The sequence below is a fragment of the Lytechinus pictus genome, chromosome 2, assembly GCF_037042905.1.
Source record: "Lytechinus pictus isolate F3 Inbred chromosome 2, Lp3.0, whole genome shotgun sequence".
Classification (NCBI taxonomy): domain Eukaryota; kingdom Metazoa; phylum Echinodermata; class Echinoidea; order Temnopleuroida; family Toxopneustidae; genus Lytechinus; species Lytechinus pictus.
In genome coordinates, this window is record NC_087246.1 from 37358726 (window position 1) to 37379856 (window position 21131).

Sequence of the window (21131 nt, forward strand, 5' to 3'; positions counted from 1 at the left end):
CCCGATGGTCAAATCACTTGGGGCCGGCGATATTTGAAATCAGCACCCCTAATTAAGCCTATATGCCAAATTTCAGTGTCACATATCATGTAAAACTCAAGAAAATGACATTAATGATTTCTCATGGCGGCCATCTTGGATTTCAAAAAGGCGGCCGACCCGATGGTCAAATCGCTTGGGGCCGGCAATTTTTGAAATCAGCGCCCAAAAATACCCCTGTATGCCAAATTTCCCACTTTCTGCCAGATCCGAGCATCTTGGCCATTTTTGTCACATAACCGCTCCACTAAAAAATTATTCACTTAGCGGGAAGGGGGTTACTCATTTGTAAATCATGAAATACACAGAGAGCAGAAATTGAGTGATATGATTATTTTGAGAGCGATATATGAACATAGAGTTCCTTGACTTTCTTATCATATGACATGTTCCAATGAGCCTTTCAGTAACATGATGTGCCCTGTTTCGTTTCTATTTACCTATCCATCAAGTAAATCATTGTTGCGGATGACTTGGCTACAAAATGTAAGAAAAATAGTACTCAAAGCAATTCCCAATTAACCTAATGAACATATGCGTCTAATGTGAATTTAATATGAAACAGTAAATTAAAAGAACATGGAGATAGTGTTATTAGTTTCAGTACTCTCTTCCACTATCAGAGACATGGATAACATCAACATTTTAGACCCACCGTAATTTTGATTTTTTTTTCATAATAGAAGATGCAAAGGGTATCCATTATCCACCACAATGATGTTGACATGAATGTGCATTTTCTCCTAAATATTTAATGAGTGAAATTGCAAGAATTCAAGGCCAGTTTAGATTAACAAGGGGAAGCATATACTTCAGATGATACGCAATTGATATCGTTTGAATATTCTGCATCATCAAAGCGAGCCTGTAGTAGTTTTACTAATAATCTCACACAATTGCACATGCTATATAATAACTTAAATTGCCAACAACATGCTACTAGTACTCGACCCCTCCCATTATTCTGCCACAAGACTGCATAATTTTGCAGTTACTTATAAACTCCTCTTCTCCCGATGATACAGTATATTAATTTCACGAAGTTATACCTGACCACAGTGGCGTACCTAGGATTTTCCACAGGGGGGGAAAATTCGTCCGCCAAAAAATTTGACAAGCAAAAAAAAAAAAAGGTCTTCAACCACAAATAAAGGATCTCGTCCGCCCAAAAAAAATTTTACAAAAAAAAAAAAAAAAAAAAAAGGTCTTCAAGACTCGTCAGGGGGGGGGGGGGGGCAGGGATATGTCCCTTGCATGGGTTGTGGCTCGTCAGGGGGGGGGGCAGTCTGCCCCCCGTAGGTACGCTAGTGCCTGACCAGTACATTATTATGGAGATCGGTAAATATCAGGGTATTTTCTTGAGAGAGGGGAAAGAGTTCACTTCGAGATAATTATTCTCAAAAAGGTACTCCATGCTGACAGTGAATTATTTTAACAGGTAAGGTAAATCAGACAAATAAAATACTGAAATGACATCAGACTTGGACAAGGAATGATAAAGTTATGACATTTTGAATTTTACATTATTTCGGTGAAACAGTTCTATGCATCTCTTCATGAATATGCAATGCGCAAACTGATGATGTCATTTCCCCACTTATTCTTATGTATTTGATAATAAAAAATATATTTATTCAATTTTTTTCCTCCAAGACATTTCATACATGCATGTATAAATATGAAATAATTATAATTTCATGTAAAAATTGAAATTAGAAAGTGGGGTCATGATGTTACAAGCCCATCTAATGCACACTCATGACGGCCTGCTCACAACTGTTTAAGAAATTATTGCAAAACTTAATTCGTATTCAACATTTTTGTAATTTGTCATCAAAATTAAAAGAAATTTGCAACATTTTGCTGGATGAATCTTGCTCTTTTTAGATAAAATGATTTTAGCCAGGAAGATATGACGTGTGTGTTGTGTAGGCCTCGTTACACGACAAAAGCCATCTCTTACGCAATAAATGGCTTTATTTTTCTTTCCCCTTTTCCTACTCATCTTTGTCTTCTTCTTTCCCCATCAATTAGAGGTAGGCCTATACCACTCTGCAGCACTGCACTTCTGATGGCTCAGTACACTCTTAAAAATGTTGGGCAACATACTGTCCACACAACAATTGGTTAAAACTTTATCCAATTCTGGGTAGTTTTAAACCAACAATTAATGGACGGTGCTTTGGGTGAAAACTACCAAGAATTTGATAAAATTTTAACCAATTGTTGTGTGGACAGTATGTTGTCCAACATTTTAAAAGTGGACTTATTTCCTGAATTCAGGTTCGTAACGAGATAAACATGCAAAGGATTACTCTTTGATTTTTTTTTTAAAGTTTGATTTAACCGATCTCAAATCAATCTGTAGATCATCCAGATCATTATGTACAGGCTTTTCCCACCACAAGCATTTGCTTTGATGGTATTACATCTTCTTCTATAAACATAACATATACATTTTTATATTTTTTTAAATTATTATTCATATGACATATTTATATTCTTCATGACAACCTGATTTTTTTATTAATTTATGTTGACAAAAAATGTATAAATTTGTGAGGTGGAAGAAAATCAATGTGTAATTGACATGTCTTTTTCAAATACTGTACATAGACAGGATGTGATTTTTTTAATAACCTAAATCATGTAAATCGCGATATTGGGTAAAGATTGATCTCTTTTGAGTCAGTTTCCGAGTGCATCTATCTCGAATTTAGGGATAGGCTTATTGTGTCAATACTTTCTTCGCTCACAACATTCATTTGTCTTCAAGATACAGAGGTATAGGAGACCAATCATCTCCTCCAAGAAAAAATAATTAATTTATCAATAATTTATTTGATTTTGATTTATTGTTTCACATTCCACAAAAACATACATCTTGAACATAATTATGAGAAGATGATGACAAAAACTACATAATGGTAGTGCTTTACAAAGAAATACAATATCGTGAAATATGAGGAACCTATCAAAAAGCAAAGCTTGTAGACATATAGGTTCCCAGAAGAAAATATTCAAGGATGAAGCGAGATAAATCAATGAAGAAAAATAATCAATACATTATAAAGAGTTCTACATGATAGTCACTCGAGCAAGGCGCTTACCCACTGGCGTACGATTGTAAAAGAAATATTTCAGCCTACATTTAAAAGAATATAAAGAGGGCACCTGAATTATATGGGTGTCTTAATTATTCCAAAAGGAAGGCCCTGTATGTCGAAATTGTGTACTTGTCGAGTTGGGTAGGAATGGATTTCTTGATTTTGAACAAGCAAATCAGAGAATACACTCGGTAATTCCTGTTTATTTAGTTGATACATAAATATACCAACAAAATGATAATATAAATCGGTTACTTTCAATAACTTGTTTGAATAAAATAGCGGATTGGTATGAGCCAGAAAGTCAGAAGAAGAAATTATCCTCACGGCTCTTTTTTTAATTCTAAGTATGGATTCAAGTTTTGTCTTAGGGGGCATTTCCCCAGGCTAAAATTCCATTATTCAGATATGGTAACAATAGAGTAGAATACAATAATTTCAAAATGTGATGCGGAAATGAGGTTTAAGTTTATTAATGACTCCAAGATTTCTTGAGAGCAAATTACAAAGGTGATCGATGTGAACTTTCCCTGATAATTACAATCAATAAAGATACCAAGAAATTTTGTTGATTCAATTTGTTCTAAAACATTACCATTCATATAAACAATCAATCGTTATGGTTTTACTTAGGATATCTTGTATTTTTTACACTAACCCTAAATGTGATTGCACTCATTTTTATTTGTTGTATTAGTCGGGTATTCAATAGAACGCCATTTTGAAATATAAATTTTTATGGGATGTTTAGATCCCAAAAGCATAAAAGCAATATTTGACGTATAGCTTTAGGCTATACGCATGTATATATTATTTTATTATTTTACTGCTCCACATGTGGATGAGACATGACATCTTTCACAATTAAGGCAATCCTGTAGAGTCATGTTCTTTCATATTGAGTCCTGCAGTAAACATTTAATGAATTCATCTTCACTTCAATGCATAACGGAGCAATGTCTGTCTAGTTTCGTGCGTTATCATTATAATTGCAAACGGATCCTCGTCAAATTCCATTATTCAAAGCTCATTAAAAGACGCTATTTACGATGATAATGGATTGTGTGTTTTTTCCCCATGAGGACTAGCAAACGTATGATTGCAGACATGTGCGGATAGGCTGAATGAGGACTTATAAAGGTAGGCATTCATAACTTGAATGTGGTAGATGTGTATGGCCCTGGGAGGCGGGGGTGTTGAAGCACCCCTAAGATTTTTACAGGGGGTGTTGCGTGTATTATTCTCCATCGGCAGCACCCCCAAAAATTCTGGTAGGTGTGGCAAATGGGGGAAAATCAAGAAAAATGAACCATATTTTATCTCTCTATTTTGCTTCTCAAATTTCTTGGCACCAAAACTGCCTTCAATTTGTAGTGAACCCCCCCCCCCTTTTCCAAGTCAAATTTACTTCACTACCCCCAGCAAAAAAAAATCGTTCCTAGGGCCCAGTAGATATGGATGAAAAATGTTAAAATTGCGTCCCTTAAAGGTCAAGTCCACCCCAGGAAAATGCTGACTTGAATAAATACAGAAAAATCATACCAACATAGTGCTGAAAATTTCATCAAAATCGGATGTAAAATAAGAAAGTTATGACATTTTTAAATTTCGCTTATTTTTCACAAAACAGTGATATGCACAACTAGGTGAGTCAGTCGGTGATGTCCATCACTCACTATTTCTTTTGTTTTTATTGTTTGAATTACACAATATTTCATTTTTTTATAGATTTGACAATAAGGACCAACTTGACTGAACCATATACTGTAGTATTAAACAATGCTAATTTCACATGTTCAGGGAGGAATTAATTGTTGTATCACTTAACAATGAGGATGAAATTAGAATATTTCATATTTCATATAATAAAATACAAAAGAAATAGTGAGTGGATGACGTCACTAGTCTCCTCATTTGCATACCGACCAGGATGTGCAAATAACTGTTTTGTGAAATTAAGCGAAACTTTAAAGTGTCTTAGCTTTCTTATTTTACATCCGATTTAGATGAAATTTTCAGTGTTATGCTTGTTGGATTTTTTTCTTTTTATTTAAATCAACTTTTTGTTGGGGTGGAATTGTCCTTTAATTTCGGAAGCCAACGCACTGAGCTACTACAATTTAGGAAAATTGATATCCTGCATACATACGCTGGCATAACATTGCCAATGTCGGTGTTTACTGTTTAGGCCTCTATTTTTCTATTTTTTTTTAAAATTTACAATAAGATAAAACAAAACCAAAACGCTACGGCTCATTCCAATAAAGAGGAATTACAAGAGTATTTGATTTTGATACACTATAGCGTACCTACGTGGGGGCAGGGGGGGAACCAGAACCCATGCAAAGGACGTATCCCTGCCCCCCTGACGAGCTTGAAAGACCTTTTTGCCCCCCCCCCCCCTTACGAGCTTGAAGACCTTTATTGCCCCCCCCCCCTGGCCTGACGAGCTTGAAGACTTTATTTCCTGGTACGGAATCCTTTATTTGTGATTGAAGACCTTTTTTTTTTTTTTTTTGCTTGTCAATTTTTTTGGCGGACGGTTTTGCCCCCCCCCCCCCTGTGGAAAATCCTAGGTACGCCACTGTTTTGATACCATTATGACCATGGAAAGGAAAGTAGGACATAAGCAAAAGAAATTGATTGATTCTTAGTATCATACGAAAATACTGAGCATGGTTGTCATATTGAATGATATATGATTTAGATCATTATTTTGCATTCATTGTCATGACTGTAGACGATGACTGTGTAGAGAGGAGAGGGGGGGGGGGGGGGGGGAGTCATCCATCTTGCTGAATTAAAAAAGTACATTTTACAGAGAATGGTGCAAATGCAACCAAAACAAATCATAAAGCTGAGGTCACATACGCAATTGAAAAAATAAATGAATTGAAGCGCCATCATTGGTTTTGATTGCAGAAACTGACGCAATTCTAAAGGTATGAGAAGTTATAAAGACCAGGGGAGCATTTCATGAAAGGACCGGTTAGACGTTTTATCCGAGAGTTACCATGGTAACAGTGACTCTCAGCCAATCATTCTCAAGGAAAGTTGTCAGACCTGACAACCTATCGGATGAAAATGTTGATGAAATGCTCCCCAGATGGTTTTGAAAATGGAAAGAAAGAAAAAAAATCTATTGAATGCAATTACATGCGAATAAGCGTAGTATCGATGTGGTTTTGTTACTACAGCTGTCTTTATTAGTAGCAGTTGGTTCTATTGCATAATAATATAGTCATGTCTGATTGATTTATCGAAACATTTTCTATCATGGTAGGTATTTTTCTGAAATTCATAATACAATATCTAACTCGACATTTCATAATGTATCGTGCATAGACTTTTCTATTATGTAGTCTATATCAGATTTCATTAATTTCTTTGGAAATAATAAACTTAATTTTTTTACTCACTCATTGTAAAATTAGGATTGGTAAACCCTTCTAAAAAGAATACGGTGTCACACAGTGTGATCACAGTGCTTTCACATAGTGGATTATGCGAAAATATTATTCACACTGTTAGAATGCTCAAATTCAACACTGTGAAGATATTTTCACACTGTGGACACCTCGACATGCAGTGTGACTGTTTAAAGAATGTTCACATAGTCGATTATGTGAATATGACTGTGATTCACACTGTTAAAATGTTCAAGTTGAACAGTGTGAAGGTGATTTCACATTGTGTTCCACACTGTGAACACACTGTGGCACACACTTTGTTCTTTCCAGTAGGGAATAGCCAACGAAATGGAGAATATGACTGTATCAGTCTCCCAGACTGTCAAAATCAAGCCACCGTTTATATTTTAAGCCAATATTTTGGTCATATTACTTTGACATATTAAACCACACTCTTTTCTTCGAAAAAGTTTTTGCACAACAACTCATGACCGATGTTTTGGTTATCTCGAGGATCTTATCTGACTAGATAAATATAAAGTATTCTTGTACATGAATTAAAAAATGTACAGAAATGATTTTATTAGCTTATGAATTCAAATCTATCCAATTGTGAGGTTTCTTTCATAAACTGTCATGATGAATTATTGCAAATAGCTGTAATCATTCAAAGAATAGATAGCCTTCTCTCATTGACTAACACATTAGTTTGTATATAAAACAATTATATTAATATTTCAGCGAGATGAAGGCCCAAAATTTTGGAATTCCCTTCATAAAGACTTAAAAATTCCCCCTCTCTGTACACTTTAAAAAAAAAGTTAAAATCTTTCTTACTGAAATCCTATAATCACGTCTAAAAAATACATCATCACAGATTTATATCTTTATTCACCGTTCCTTTTCACTCATGCGCTACTTTGCTTCTGTTTGTCTACACTCCTCTCTCTGTAGTTTATATGCAGTTCTCACATTCATTCCTCACCCCCCCCCCCCTTTCCTCTCTCTCTCTCTCTCATTCATCCGCTTTCTTTCTTTAGTTTCTCATTCCTGATTTTTTTGCGTAATTTTCGTATATTATGGTTATTTAATATTTTCTTTTAATGATGTCTCCTGTTGGCGATATTACAGATATCTAGATCGAGATCAGTAAAAGCAACCGATGTGTAAGTAATTGATTTTCTGAGTTTCCAAAAGTTTATATACATGCAGAAACGAATAAATAGATAAATAGTTAAATAAATAAATAAATATAAAGCACAGTTTGGTAATATTAATAATGCTTAGTAATATCATGTTAAACATTAAAGCTGCTCCAAAAGCTCCGTCAGACATAATCTATAGGCCTTCTGAATGATGGTTATTTTATCTTTTGGTTTAACAATAAACATTTTAGTACATAATTGCGCATGAACCTAAAGGTATAGAAAAATAACGAGCTTATCCACCTACCTCGTTTATTTCCAGATGAATGGAGCTGCAAAATAGGGCAAAGCCATCCAAAAACTGTCTTGCAAAAATCACAAAAACGGTTGAAAGGAGCATTGGGAAATCAGTGAAATTCCATGGTGCCGCCTTGGAGAATTAAAATCGAATCAGCGAAATTGGTAGTTGTTAGAATGCCAATGCCGAACACATTACTGTGGATAATAGATTTTTGATGAGGATTTCAACATGGAAACAATCACTAAAGGTCACGTGAGATGTGTGATGCACTGATCAGCTCAAAGAGAGATGTCATTTTATGCTATCAGACGAGGAGTATGCGAGAGTACGAACCAAAGCGCGCCAATTTATATGAATATTAAATTTGGAGTTGCCCGGTGTTTGTTGCAAGGATGTGAGTGCGTACTGCTTAATAGTAAAGGAGCTAATTTTAAATCTGCTATCCTGATTTATGACTCGGTCTTGCTTGTTGTCCTTAAAAAAATACGGAGCTGAAACTAAATTACAGAGGCATAGATGATTAAATTGAACCAGAAATTATTAGATCTTCGTAATGCTATTGCTATATCGAAATAATCACATTAACAGGAAATATTTGATAGCATATTGCTTTTGAAAGTGAGTTTGTAACAATAACCAACTGTTAGAATTAATGTTTGATAAATAATGGTAAATGTAAAACTTTATCCTCTAAAATCAGATGATTGAATACTAACGGTCATTTTCTGCATAATTGTACATTTTCACTAACAGTCTTAGACCTCGTTATTGAGTATAAATTGTTAACCTATATTTCTTTAATAAGAAAAATAAATCATGAAAAAGTGGAATAATTAAGCTCAGATTACCCATCAAGATTAGTTTCCATTCCTACTCAGAATTTCTTCATAATTTTATATTTTATTTTTTCCACGTTTTCCTTTTCTTCTTTTTTGTTTACAAGTTACTGTATGTATTTGTACAAAAAATATCTGGAGGGAACTGATTATTTGATTATCTAATTTTGAATGGATTCCTGCCTCGTTTGTATACAACTAACACTACTGGCTTTCAGTATTCTGTTAATGTCACCATTATCATACAGAGGTATATAAAGACCGGATTTTGTGAAATAAACCACTTCAGGTGTCATGGGTGTGTAAGCATTTATGTTCAGATGCTGTGAACTAATTGATGTATTCATGATACCCAGTGAGTGTACAACGTATATGGAAAGTCGATGAAGCTTGAAAATCTCCATCGCCTTATCCTTTTCGAAAACGGTCAAAGATGAGACGATGTGCGTCATCGATGGCTGGTCTTCGTGGTCATGGCATTTGAGATGCTGATTGGTCAATATTTAGGAACTAAATATATTTAGAACCTAAATTCTATGGTCGCGAAGAAAGCAGATTGATAGGGGCAAGGTTTATTAACCCCATCACCAGGGATCTCTATAGACCTACAGAAAAAATTAAGAAAATAATCATTTATCATCTTGGAAAATCAATATTTACGTATTTACGGAAATCGAGAGCAATTTTGGTAAATGAATATGCAATTCATGATTAGAAACAATATATCGAATCACCTCATCCATCTTTATGTTGCTTTCTCTCTCTGCCATTTATTTCCATTTTTTCTTCTGCCTTTTCTATTCTTAATCCCCTCCTTCTTTTATCCCTTCTTCCTCGCCCTTTCTCTTCTCTTTTCTTTTTCCGTTCTTCTTCTCGCTCTTCATCTCCTTCTCTCGCTTCTCACTTTTCATTTCATTTCTGTATTTTGTATCTTTTGTCTTATGTGATGCATATGTGAGTTTTTTCTATATCTATTTCCCGTAATCAAGATTATCAATGATGTAGGCAGAATTGATGTTGACGGTATATAGATGCAGGGGCGTAACATGGGTCGGTGGCCAGGGGGGGGGGGGGGGGGGGGGGAAGGCAAGAGCCAAAAATTTCCCGGTCATATCATGGCATGAACATGATTTATTATGATTGTGCCCTGAGCACTAGGGCGAAGCTAAATGCGTTATAAGTACCCCCTAAAAAAAAAGAGGGGGCACAGCCTAGCGCGCGCAGCAAAATGTTGTTTAATATAAGTCCCGAGCGAGCGAAGTGAGCGAGAAAAAAAATCAGCTTTTCATGAGAATTTAACTTTGAGATTGATTTTGACATATCTTACATCATCATTTCCCTTTCTGTCATCTTTTCTTTTATTTTCTCAGTTGTAGAACTTTTGGGGGCCAGTGCTATGCGGATCGGGTCCGGGGCATTGGCGGCCCCAGGATTTTTAACCTCAGGGGAGGCAAAAGAACATTTGGGGGCGGGTCAACACATAAATATTTTGCCTATTTCTCAAAATCGAGCAAGAAGCGGGAGCTTTTATTTTAATGTAGACCCTACTGACTTGAAAAGGGACCTGTTAAGGGCGAGCTGTTTGCATTGGGTCATGAAGATGATATCTCACCAAATAATTAATGCGAGCGCGAAGCGCGAGCTGAAAATTTTTGACATGTTTAGATGATAACTGGACGTTCTATAAGCACTTTTTTGTAATCATGAACTGGATGGCTGTCTAATCAAACTTTTAATGCGATTTTTTTATTCATTAAAATTATGAGTACGACGGATAGGTATCGCGCTAAAACGAATAATGAAAACTCTAATCGCGAGAAGCATATTGACTTTAGAACATTAGATTTTTAAGCCCCATTTGAACAGATAATTTGCTTATCTCAGTCAACAGCTACTGCGAGTGTATAGCGCGGGCGACACTTTGAATTTTTATATAATGACCTGAAAGATTTATGTTAATGGCAAAAATTATTGGGAGCTCACAGTGAATGGATGAGAACATTTTCAAAAGCTGTTTTGGAGCACTTTGCAGCTTTAGTAGGATGCTTATGACAACATTTACTATACATTTTTTTTATTTTTCAATTTTTTTGGTTTATTGTTTATTGTTTATTCGATAAGGGGTAGCCCATTCAACATCAGTTGATCTCCCATGGGGCCCCTATACACAAGAATATAATAGCAGAAAATATTTACAGATAAAAACATTCAAAATAGCTTAACATATGCAAAAAATGTAATACAAGCTGAATTTCGAAGACATCAATAATAAACATTGCAAAATTAGAGAGATTATTTCAATGGTATTCAAATATTCAAATACATAAATTTTACAAAGTAGTAAGTGCCAGCGTAAACCTTAATTGTCAATCGACCTGAGATGTTTTTTAAGATTATGTTTAAATGAATTTAAAGATGACGATTCCCGTATGATGACCGGCAAGCTATTCCACAGTTTTGGACAGGCGTAAAATAAGGAATGCTTGCAATAATCAGAACGACACCTTGGAATAACAAGATCGTGTCTGACGGACTGCCTCGTATTTTTCGAATGGGTTTTGTTTAGATCCTGAAAATAATTTGAGTAGTATTCTGGTGCGAGTCCATGAACACATTTATAAACAAATACATATCGAAAATAAATGATTCTGTACTTGAAGGTTGTCCAATCTAGATTTGAAAACATTTCTTTAGATGGGGTATATATGTGACATCTAAGGATTAAACGGGCCACTCTTTTTTGGAGTTTGGTAATTCGATCCACATGAATCTGAAAACGATTTCCCCATATCTCACAACAATAATTCATTTGAGATTCAATAAGGCACATATATAATGATTTCAGAGTATCATTTTCTACAAAAGGACGAATTCTTTTTAACATAGCAAGTCCATCAAATATTTTTTTACAAACAGAATCTACCTGATCATGCCACAAAAGATGTCTATCAATTATAACACCTAGACATTTGATACTAGAGCATTGACTTATCTCGCTACCATTATGGTTTATGTGAGTACAATAATTTCTATATATATGAAGTTTTTGTTTACTCCCTAAGACCATGACTTTTGTTTTCTCTGTATTCAGATATAATCTGTTATCTGAAATCCATTTGTATATAGAATCAAATTCAAGTTGTAATTTATACTCTACTTCTTGAATAGAACTACCGGTGACATACAGAGTGGTATCATCTGCGTACATGATTACATTTCCATCCTTTAGGACACGGACCACATCGTCAATGAATATCAAAAAAAAGAAGAGGTCCTAGGATCGAGCCTTGGGGAATTCCAATGGAAAGGGAACATTCATTTGATATAGTTTGTCTTATTGAAACTTGTTGTTTTCTATTCGTAAGATAGGATTTAAACCAAGATAATGAGCCATCAGACAAACCTATTTTCTTCAGCTTTGCTAACATGATAATTGATGAGTCAACTTTATCAAATGCTCGTTTTAGATCAATAAAAATGGCACCAATGATTTTACCATCGTCAATAGCACGTATCCAGGTATCGGTTAATGCAGCAAGTGCTGTGGAAGTACTGTGACCCGGTCTAAATCCAAATTGAGATTTCGATATCACATTATTAGAAACGAGATAATCATAAAGCTGCCGATGTACGATTTTCTCTAAGACCTTACTAAGAATTGGGAGTATGGAAATAGGGCGATAATTGGGTATTGCACTGATGTCGCCTTTTTTATACAAAGGAAGAACTTTGGCATGTTTCCAATCATCCGGGTAAGTGCCAGACGATAAAGACAAGTTTATTAACTGAGTGATGCTGGGGACTATGACATCACCAGCAGATTTCATAAGTTTAACACTTATTTCATCAATACCGGTTGACTTAGCTAAATCCAAATTGGTTATAATTTTCTTAACGGATTCAGATTCAACAACATCAAATTCAAAAGTATTATCAGAGGTAGAATTATTTTTGTCAAAATGAAAATTTGATGGATTAAAACTATCGTTTAAGTTGTCGCAGTATACAAGGTCGTTATAATTGATTTCAATTAAATATTTATTAAATGCATCAGCAATAGTAGTATCACTATCATACGTTTTATCATTCAAATGAAAAGTTTGTGGTAATTCCTTTTTTTGTCTTGGGTATAAATGAGCGCAGACATTTCCACATACGTTTTGGATCGCCTTTGCATTTGCTGATTTCAGATTTTAAGTACTCACTTTTACTTTGATTGAGAGCACTGGTTACTTTATTCCTTAAAGTTTTGAATTCAGACCACAATTTGTTGCATTCACTAACTGTTTCTAAATTATCCTGACATACATTCTTTTTGGCAGACAAAAATCTTTTATTTAGGGGATGGGTTCAACTCACTGGGGGCAAATGCCTCCCGTGCCTCCCCCTTGGTGCCGCTACTGGTCTGAGGCGGAGCCCCTGGAACCCCGTGATATTTTTAAACATTGCAGATGGCTACTGTTTTATCAAATCGCGGGCACATACACAACACATATTAACTTCAGTTGCGGATAATAAACTAAATATTTTGAGGCAGCACAACATAGCAAATGTGGAAAATTTTGTAAAAGTCGCCAGCGAGCGAAGTGAGCCAGAAAGAATTGGCCTTTAAAAATGATTAAATTCTACATATTTGATAGTAGCTTTGGAAATTTAGCCAAAGTAGACAGGCTTTTTACGGTAAATCTAGCCAGCGCAAAGCTTTACTTATTATAGGTTAGGACATAATATCGGGGGATATAACTAGCCCTTCGCTAACCCTACTTCGGCTAAGCATTTTTCTCGGGATTGTTTGTCCTGATTGTGACAATTATTGCATACAATTTAGCAATTTAGCAATTTACCTTTTCCCCGTTTATATTTTCAATCCTCGGCAACCCTGTCTTGTTATTAAGTTATTCTCTTTTTTTCTCGTCCCTTTTCTCTATATTCTGATTTTCCAATTAAGCTTTTGGTTCTAACATCATTTCCCGTTTCTTTCTGCCTCTTTCTCCCATTTTCCCGCCATTCTTGCTCGTGCCATTGAGTCATATCTTTTGATTTTATATCCCTCTCTTGATATATAATCATGCTAATATATTAGTATTTCAGGATATTTGTACTTCCCCACGTGTTCTTCTTTCCTTTTCCCGCTTTCCTTCCATTTTCCCTATTTATGTTCTTTCTTTCCCTTTTCATTTTTCCCTTTCCCTTTTTCCCTTTCCTCTTTTTCTTTCTTTCCTTCCCTTTCCCTTTCTCTCTTTCCCCCTTTTCCCGGTTTTTTTTCCCCAGTGAAATCCGCCACGGGGGGGGGGGGCAGCTTGCCCCCCCCCCCCCCCGCCTGTTACGCCACTGGGTACATGTACGTGAAAGCTAAGGAGTCAAATCGATTACGTGCATGTAAACCGGATCTGAAGGATTGTACAATATTTTCTCCGTTACCGTGGCTTTGTCCATAGAAGAAGGTAAAAGCGGATCTTATAGACACACTGCAAAAACACCGGTGTTGATGGGGATTTAACACCAGTCCGGTATCTAAACCCCTCAAAAAATAGTTTGGAAATCTGAGTTTGGCCATTAATTTCTCCCAACTCCCAATTTAACACAATGCATCTTTTATATCATTCAAAAGATCATTTAATTCTCTTTAAAATGATACCATGCTTGTTATGATCATGCCATCTTGAAAAGAGCAGGATTCAAAAGTGTTGGATGAGGTCTGAATTGAAAAGCCCCTGCTTCTTCATTTTTTCATGGTTTGATGACAGTGGTTTATGTAGTGATGGTTCTGTGAGATAACATGGTTTGAGTCGTGGTTTGAAATACACATGCATGTTTGTTTGTTCCTTATGTGTTTGCTTGTGCTGAGGTGTGTTTGATTGCATGTTAATGTTGATGTTAAGGTGCATGAAAACAATTAAAAGAACCGCTGAGAAACTCACTCATCACCACACAAAAAAAAAGAACAGTGACTTTCAATATTGTGTCATATTGCAACTTTTGAATTTTGAGCTTGCCCCACATTTCGAGACACTGCACCTCCATGTGAACCATAATCATATCATGTAGGGTATCATTTTAAACAAAATGAAATGATCTATTCATTGATATTAATTACACATTGATATTTACTAAAATTGAGGAGGGATTATCGATCAAATTAAAAAGAAACCGCTGAGAAACTCACTCATCACCACGGAAAAAAGAACAGTGACTTTCAATATTGTGTCATTTTGCAACTTTTGAATTTTGACCTTGCCCCACATTTCAAGACACTGCACCTCCATGTGAACCATAATCATATAATGTAGGGTATCATTTTAAAGAAAATGAAATGATCTATTCATTGATATTAATTACACATTGATATGTACTAAAACTGAGGAGGGATTATCGATCAAAGTCAGATTTCCAAACATTTTATGAGGAGTTTATATATGTCAACACCAGATAACTGTTAAAGAACACCAGTTTGGTTTTGGTCTAACACCAGATAAGTGTTTATACAACGCCAATTAGTATTAAAACAGCATCGGTTTGATTTCAAACTGTTGTTTCAATATTTCTCTGGTGTGTACATACTAGATTCCGGGCTGGTGGTTTCAGTTTCAGTTTTATTTTTTCTAATTTCCAACAAAACAGTAGACAAAATCCATCATAAAAAACAGTTATAGTAGTTGAAATGTAATAAAGAAACATGGAACGCAATATATATATATATATATATTCATCTTAATTATACATTTGAAATGTATCATTACATATTTGTGGCTGAAAATAACATGCTGGAAATGGAGAGGTCCACTGTGAAGCTGTGCTTGTAAATCGTGGACCCCTTAAATCAAATTATTCATTAATATTCAATTACATAATTAGAATAATGATAGTGGCCAAAAGAGGGGAAGAAAAATGGGGAATTTATTTATTTATTTATTTATTTATTCTCGAATATTTATACAGAGTGGCCTGATCAGCATTAAAAAACATACGAAAAACATAGTAACAGGTCATTATGAGATACATAAAAAAGGAACAAATACAAAGTAAAATACGAAAATATATTACGAGTTACAGATGGCAAGATTATAAATACGCAAGATATTAACATTAAAAGCTGGTCTACCTCAGGGCCCTGTGATTATATATATATACATGTATAGAATGAAAAATAAAAATGAAAGATCGTTAAAACATAAGGCAATGTATCACACAGTACTAATAAATTTAATTTTGGAATAAAAAAAAACAAGCAGAAGACATATCGCATCATTGGAAATTTCATCACTAATATACATCGAGATAAAAAGAAAGAAAAACAAAACAAACAAAACACTACACGCTTTAATGTCTAAATAATAAGTGGGAATAAACAACAACATAACGCATGAAATGAGTAATTTACGAAGAATAACGAGGAGAGACGATGATGAGAACATATCTGCATATGGAATAAAATAAGAAAATGTTGCACAGGTGATGTTTAACGAGTATGAAGTTAACGCGCAAAGGAAACGGATCAAAGATTATGCCTGGTTGAGAAGTGGTGACGAGTTCTTCGGATACCAACAATAATAACAATCAGTAATAATAGAGATAATAATAATGTTAATGATATTGATAATCACAATAAGAATAGTAATCATGATACTAATAACAAAAATAATCATGATAATAGTGATAATATTGACAATAAAAGAAGGAACAATCTAAGTACAACACTCTTAAAAATGTTGGGCAACATACGGTCCACACAACAATTGGTTAAAACTTTATCCAACTCTGGGTAGTTTTACACCAATAATGTGTAGTTTTCACCCAAAGCACACATTATTGGTGTAAAACTACCCAGAATTGGATAAAGTTTTAACCAATTGTTGTGTGGACCGTATGTTGCCCAACATTTTTAAGAGTGAACAAGGAGAGCTAGGTTTTATACGTAGCAAATAAAAGTGTCTTAAGTTTTCTTTTGAAGACTGCGAGTTAAGGGTAGTATTTCAAATCTATGCGCAAAGTTTTCAAAAAGTTAGGACCTTCAAAAATGAATGTATTTTGTGCTGAAAGTGTTTTTAGTAAAGGTAAATGAAATTATTCAGACTGTCGAGTGGGATATTTATGAATAGTATGGTTATTTATAAACATGTCATGAAAAACTAAGGGAAGGGCACCAGAAGAAATTCTCCAAGATGAAACAAGTAGAGATCGTTTGGTTTGAGAATATTATGTTCATGGAAAAGTGGATCCGAGTGGGCACGAAACGGAGCATTGCAGATTATACGAATTACTTTTTTTGGAACAGTATAATTTTTTTCTAACAGAGTTTGATGAGTGTTTCCGCAAAGAAAAAGTCCATAATTTAGGTAGGGTAAAACAAGAGAATAATAAAGAATAAGCAAAGATAGTTGTGGAAGATGTTATTTTAGTCTGTTAATGATACCAATATTTCGAGAGATTGTTTTGCAAATATTTTCGATATATAATTTCCAGGAGAGCTTGCTATCAACCAAAACACCTAAAAAAATGTATGAGAATACTGCTTAAGTGGGGGTATTGTCAAACATAATTTGAGTCGGTAATGAAGCTAAGGAGTTACTAAGTAATATGTAATTCGTCTTCAAAAGATTTAATGACAGTTTATTGGTTCTTGTCCATTCTAAAACATTTCGCAACTCTGCATTGATGACATCAACAAGAACATTTGGATCTGTGTGAAAAAAAAAGTTAGTATCATCTGCAAATAAAATGAATGACATGGAATTGGACGATTTATGAAAATCATTTATATAAAGAATAAACAACAAAGGGCATAAAAGACTCCCTTGCGGAGCACCACAAGTAATATTTCTAAAATCAGATTCTTGCTCATTTAAATAAACAAATTGTTTTCTGTTAGAGAGGTAACTCCTGAACCACTCCAAGGTCTTTCCACGGACACCGATATGATTAAGTTTATTTAAAAAATGTCATGATTTATCGTATCGAAGGCCTTGGAGAAGTCCAGGAATATACCAACTGTGTGAGAAGAAGAGTGAATTGAATGGGCAACCTTTTCTACAAAATACATTAAAAGCGTGAACAGTACTATGTTTCTCCCTAAAACCAAATTGGAAGTTTGAAAAGATATTATTCTTCAAGAAAGTTATCTTTCGAGTGAACACTATTTTTTCTAAAAATTTTAGAAAAAGAAGACAATAACGAGATTGGCCGATAGTTACCCACTTCAAGTGTGTCAGCCTTCTTAAATAATGGTATGATTTTAGCAAGTTTCATGGAATTAGGAAATTCACCATGCAGCAGTGATAAATTAAAGATATGGACCAATGGATCTACAATGTAAAGAATAATGGCCTTTAAAACAACGTTACTGATTCCATCATAGCCGGAACTTTTTTATTTTGTAAGTTGGAAACAATGTTTGTGACTTTTTGTCTATTTGTAGGAAAAAAGAAAATAGAACTTGGATAAACAGGACCTAAAAAGTCAGTAAAACATCCGTCAGAAGGGGAAATATTTTTTAGCCAGATCGTTACCAATTGAGGAAATTAAAGTAATTAAAAAAAATATTCGCTATATATTTTGGATCTTCAACAATTTCATTATTATTCCTGATTCTACTTATTTCAGAAACCCCTTTTGTTAATTAAGTTTATCGCCGGTTTGATGATTTTCCATGTGCTTTGGGTATAGCGTTTGAACATTTCCAAACGACTTACAAAATATTTTCTTTTTTCAATTAAACGAATGATATTGATTAATGTGTTTTTATAGGACGTATACTTTATTTTTGGCTTTCTCAGTACCTTTTAATTTGTATTTATAAAAAAGATTATTTTTTCGATTAATTGAGCGTAGAATAGATTTTGAAATACAAGGAAGTTTTGGTGTTTTTTTATGATTGGTTTTGATTTTTTGTTTCGGCATAACAATGTCCAGCTGATTGCTTAATATTCGGGAAAAAGCTTCATATGGATTATTTATGTTCTCATTTATATAAACCAACACCGGAATTTTTGCAGTGCATGACAGTTTGAGCCAGCAGGCATCACTTCCAAATCTGTATACAAAAATATTCATGAAGTTATTCAGCTCTTAAAATATTTAATGGAAAGTCTACTCCGACACAGGATTTTTCTCCTTTTGGAAGGGGGGTGCCAGGCGCGGATCCGGGGGGGGGGGGGGCGGGCTGAAGGTTCGCTAGCCCCCTGTAGGATTTTTAAAAAGAAAGAGAGAGAAAGAGACGAATCGACCTTAAATAATAAGTGAAAACCTATTGATAGTTGCATTTAGTATTGATATTTGCATTTTCTAATTGAAAAGTGAAGAGTCTGGTCACCAATTGGAGTTGAAATAGTAAAAAGTAGGCTTTAAAAATTATAAGAGCCAGAAGCGTAACCATGTCCTTTCACATATGGATAATATGGGCCAAAGTACGTAATAAACCAGATACATGTACATACTAAGAAAAAAGAACAATTTTCTACCCTTTGATTCTTTTTATTGCATCTTGCTCCCGAAGAAGCTTATGTATCCTTTTAGGGTGTAGCTAGAGTTGAACCTTTATATTGGAGGTGCAAATTGGCACATAATTGAACGAAAACTTAATGCACCCTTAAATTTAAAAAAGTGCAACGGGCATTTCCTGGTGATAAAGGAGTATAAAGCATCTTCGTGTTATCCTAAAAGGACTGGGCTATTTGAGATCTATTGAGGATGGGGGGGGGGGCATGATGGCCCCCCTTCTGATCTCGGCCGCCGTTCGCGAGGTCGCGCCGAAATTTGGTACGCACATTCCTTACCACATAAACTACAAGATAGTATAATAAAAATTCTGAAAATAATTACTTTTTATTTATTATGAATAAAATATGCAAATTTATTTATGAAAAACATTATTTGCATATTTAACACCCAATTTCACTTCAAAATTTCTTTTTTTTTGAGATCTCATCTTTGTAATCTAATTTAAAGGTTTCTACAAAGAAAAATTGCGAAAGTCAATTTTTTCCTTATGTATTTCTTTGTTTTTAGAATTTCTTATGTATATCTCTGTTTTTTCATCTTTTGTTTTTCATTGTTTTTTTCAATGGAAATTATTACAGACCATTTAACAACTAAACTAAACCCTAAATTAATTAAGCAGACCAATTAGAACAAAAAATAATCACCGTTTTATGGATTTCATCTCCCTTAGACTTTGTACACAAAGTGTAAAAATTAGCTATTTTCGGCATGACATTGTGTCGTAAAAAGTCATGTGACGTCGCGAATTTGATTTCAAAAGTTGCACGAGACTTCAAAGAAAAAAATCATAAAATTTTGCGGCGCTAACTTTTTGCGTTTCGGAAATATCGCGCGAAGCGTCGAGGGGGGCATCATGGCCCAGTCCTTTTAGGGTTAAAGTACCAGATTGCAACCAAAAATCTTTGTCACGCTCTACAAACACCGAGTAAAATTTTACTCAATATTGGGTAGAAAGGACCCAGGTGAGGTAAAAGGGTACCGGCAGGAATTCCTCAAAAACACGTGTGCACCTGAATAGCATAGCCGGGGTAATAATAATAGCAGGGCCCGCTGGGGAGAACTGTTTTCGGAACTGAAGTGGCTACCCTGGGTAAATATACCGTTATTGTTATTATTATTATCATTGTTATTATATAAGGGAACATGCATGTTTGTTGGGTATTTTTTTTACCCCATATTGGGCTAAACGCATGATTTAAGGGTTAATTTAAACGCAACATTGCGTAAAATTTACAAAATATTTGGTCAGTATCTTTTTTCCCAACCAACATGCATGTTCCCATTTTATCCAATATTGAGTAAACCTTTTTTAGAGTGCAGGAGTGCATTTTAGGGTGCAAACTTGAACCCATTTGTATAAAACTTATTTAAAAAGCATCGAAGAAAACGGGGACCTATTACGAGGATTAGTTTATTGTTACTGGGGGTGCTGAGCATTGTCACAGCACAGCACCCCCAGGAAGAATAAATAATCCTCCGTGGCCAGGTCCATGGAAGAAAATTGCATTTACGTGAACGGTCAAAGAAATTTATCAGCCATCAAAATATTGAAGACACGCACACAATCGCCTTCGCCTAAAACGCAAACTTCCTTACGCGCACACACCCTCACCCTCACACACACACACACCCTCCCTCACACACACACACACCCTCACACCCTCGTAAACAACACAGGTTGTCACAGAACTGAGACCCACGCAACTTACCTACGAATGGTCATTCAAAATAAGCAGGACACAAACACACATGCTCACATATCCGAACTAGCTTCATGCTCAAAGCACTGAACGCAA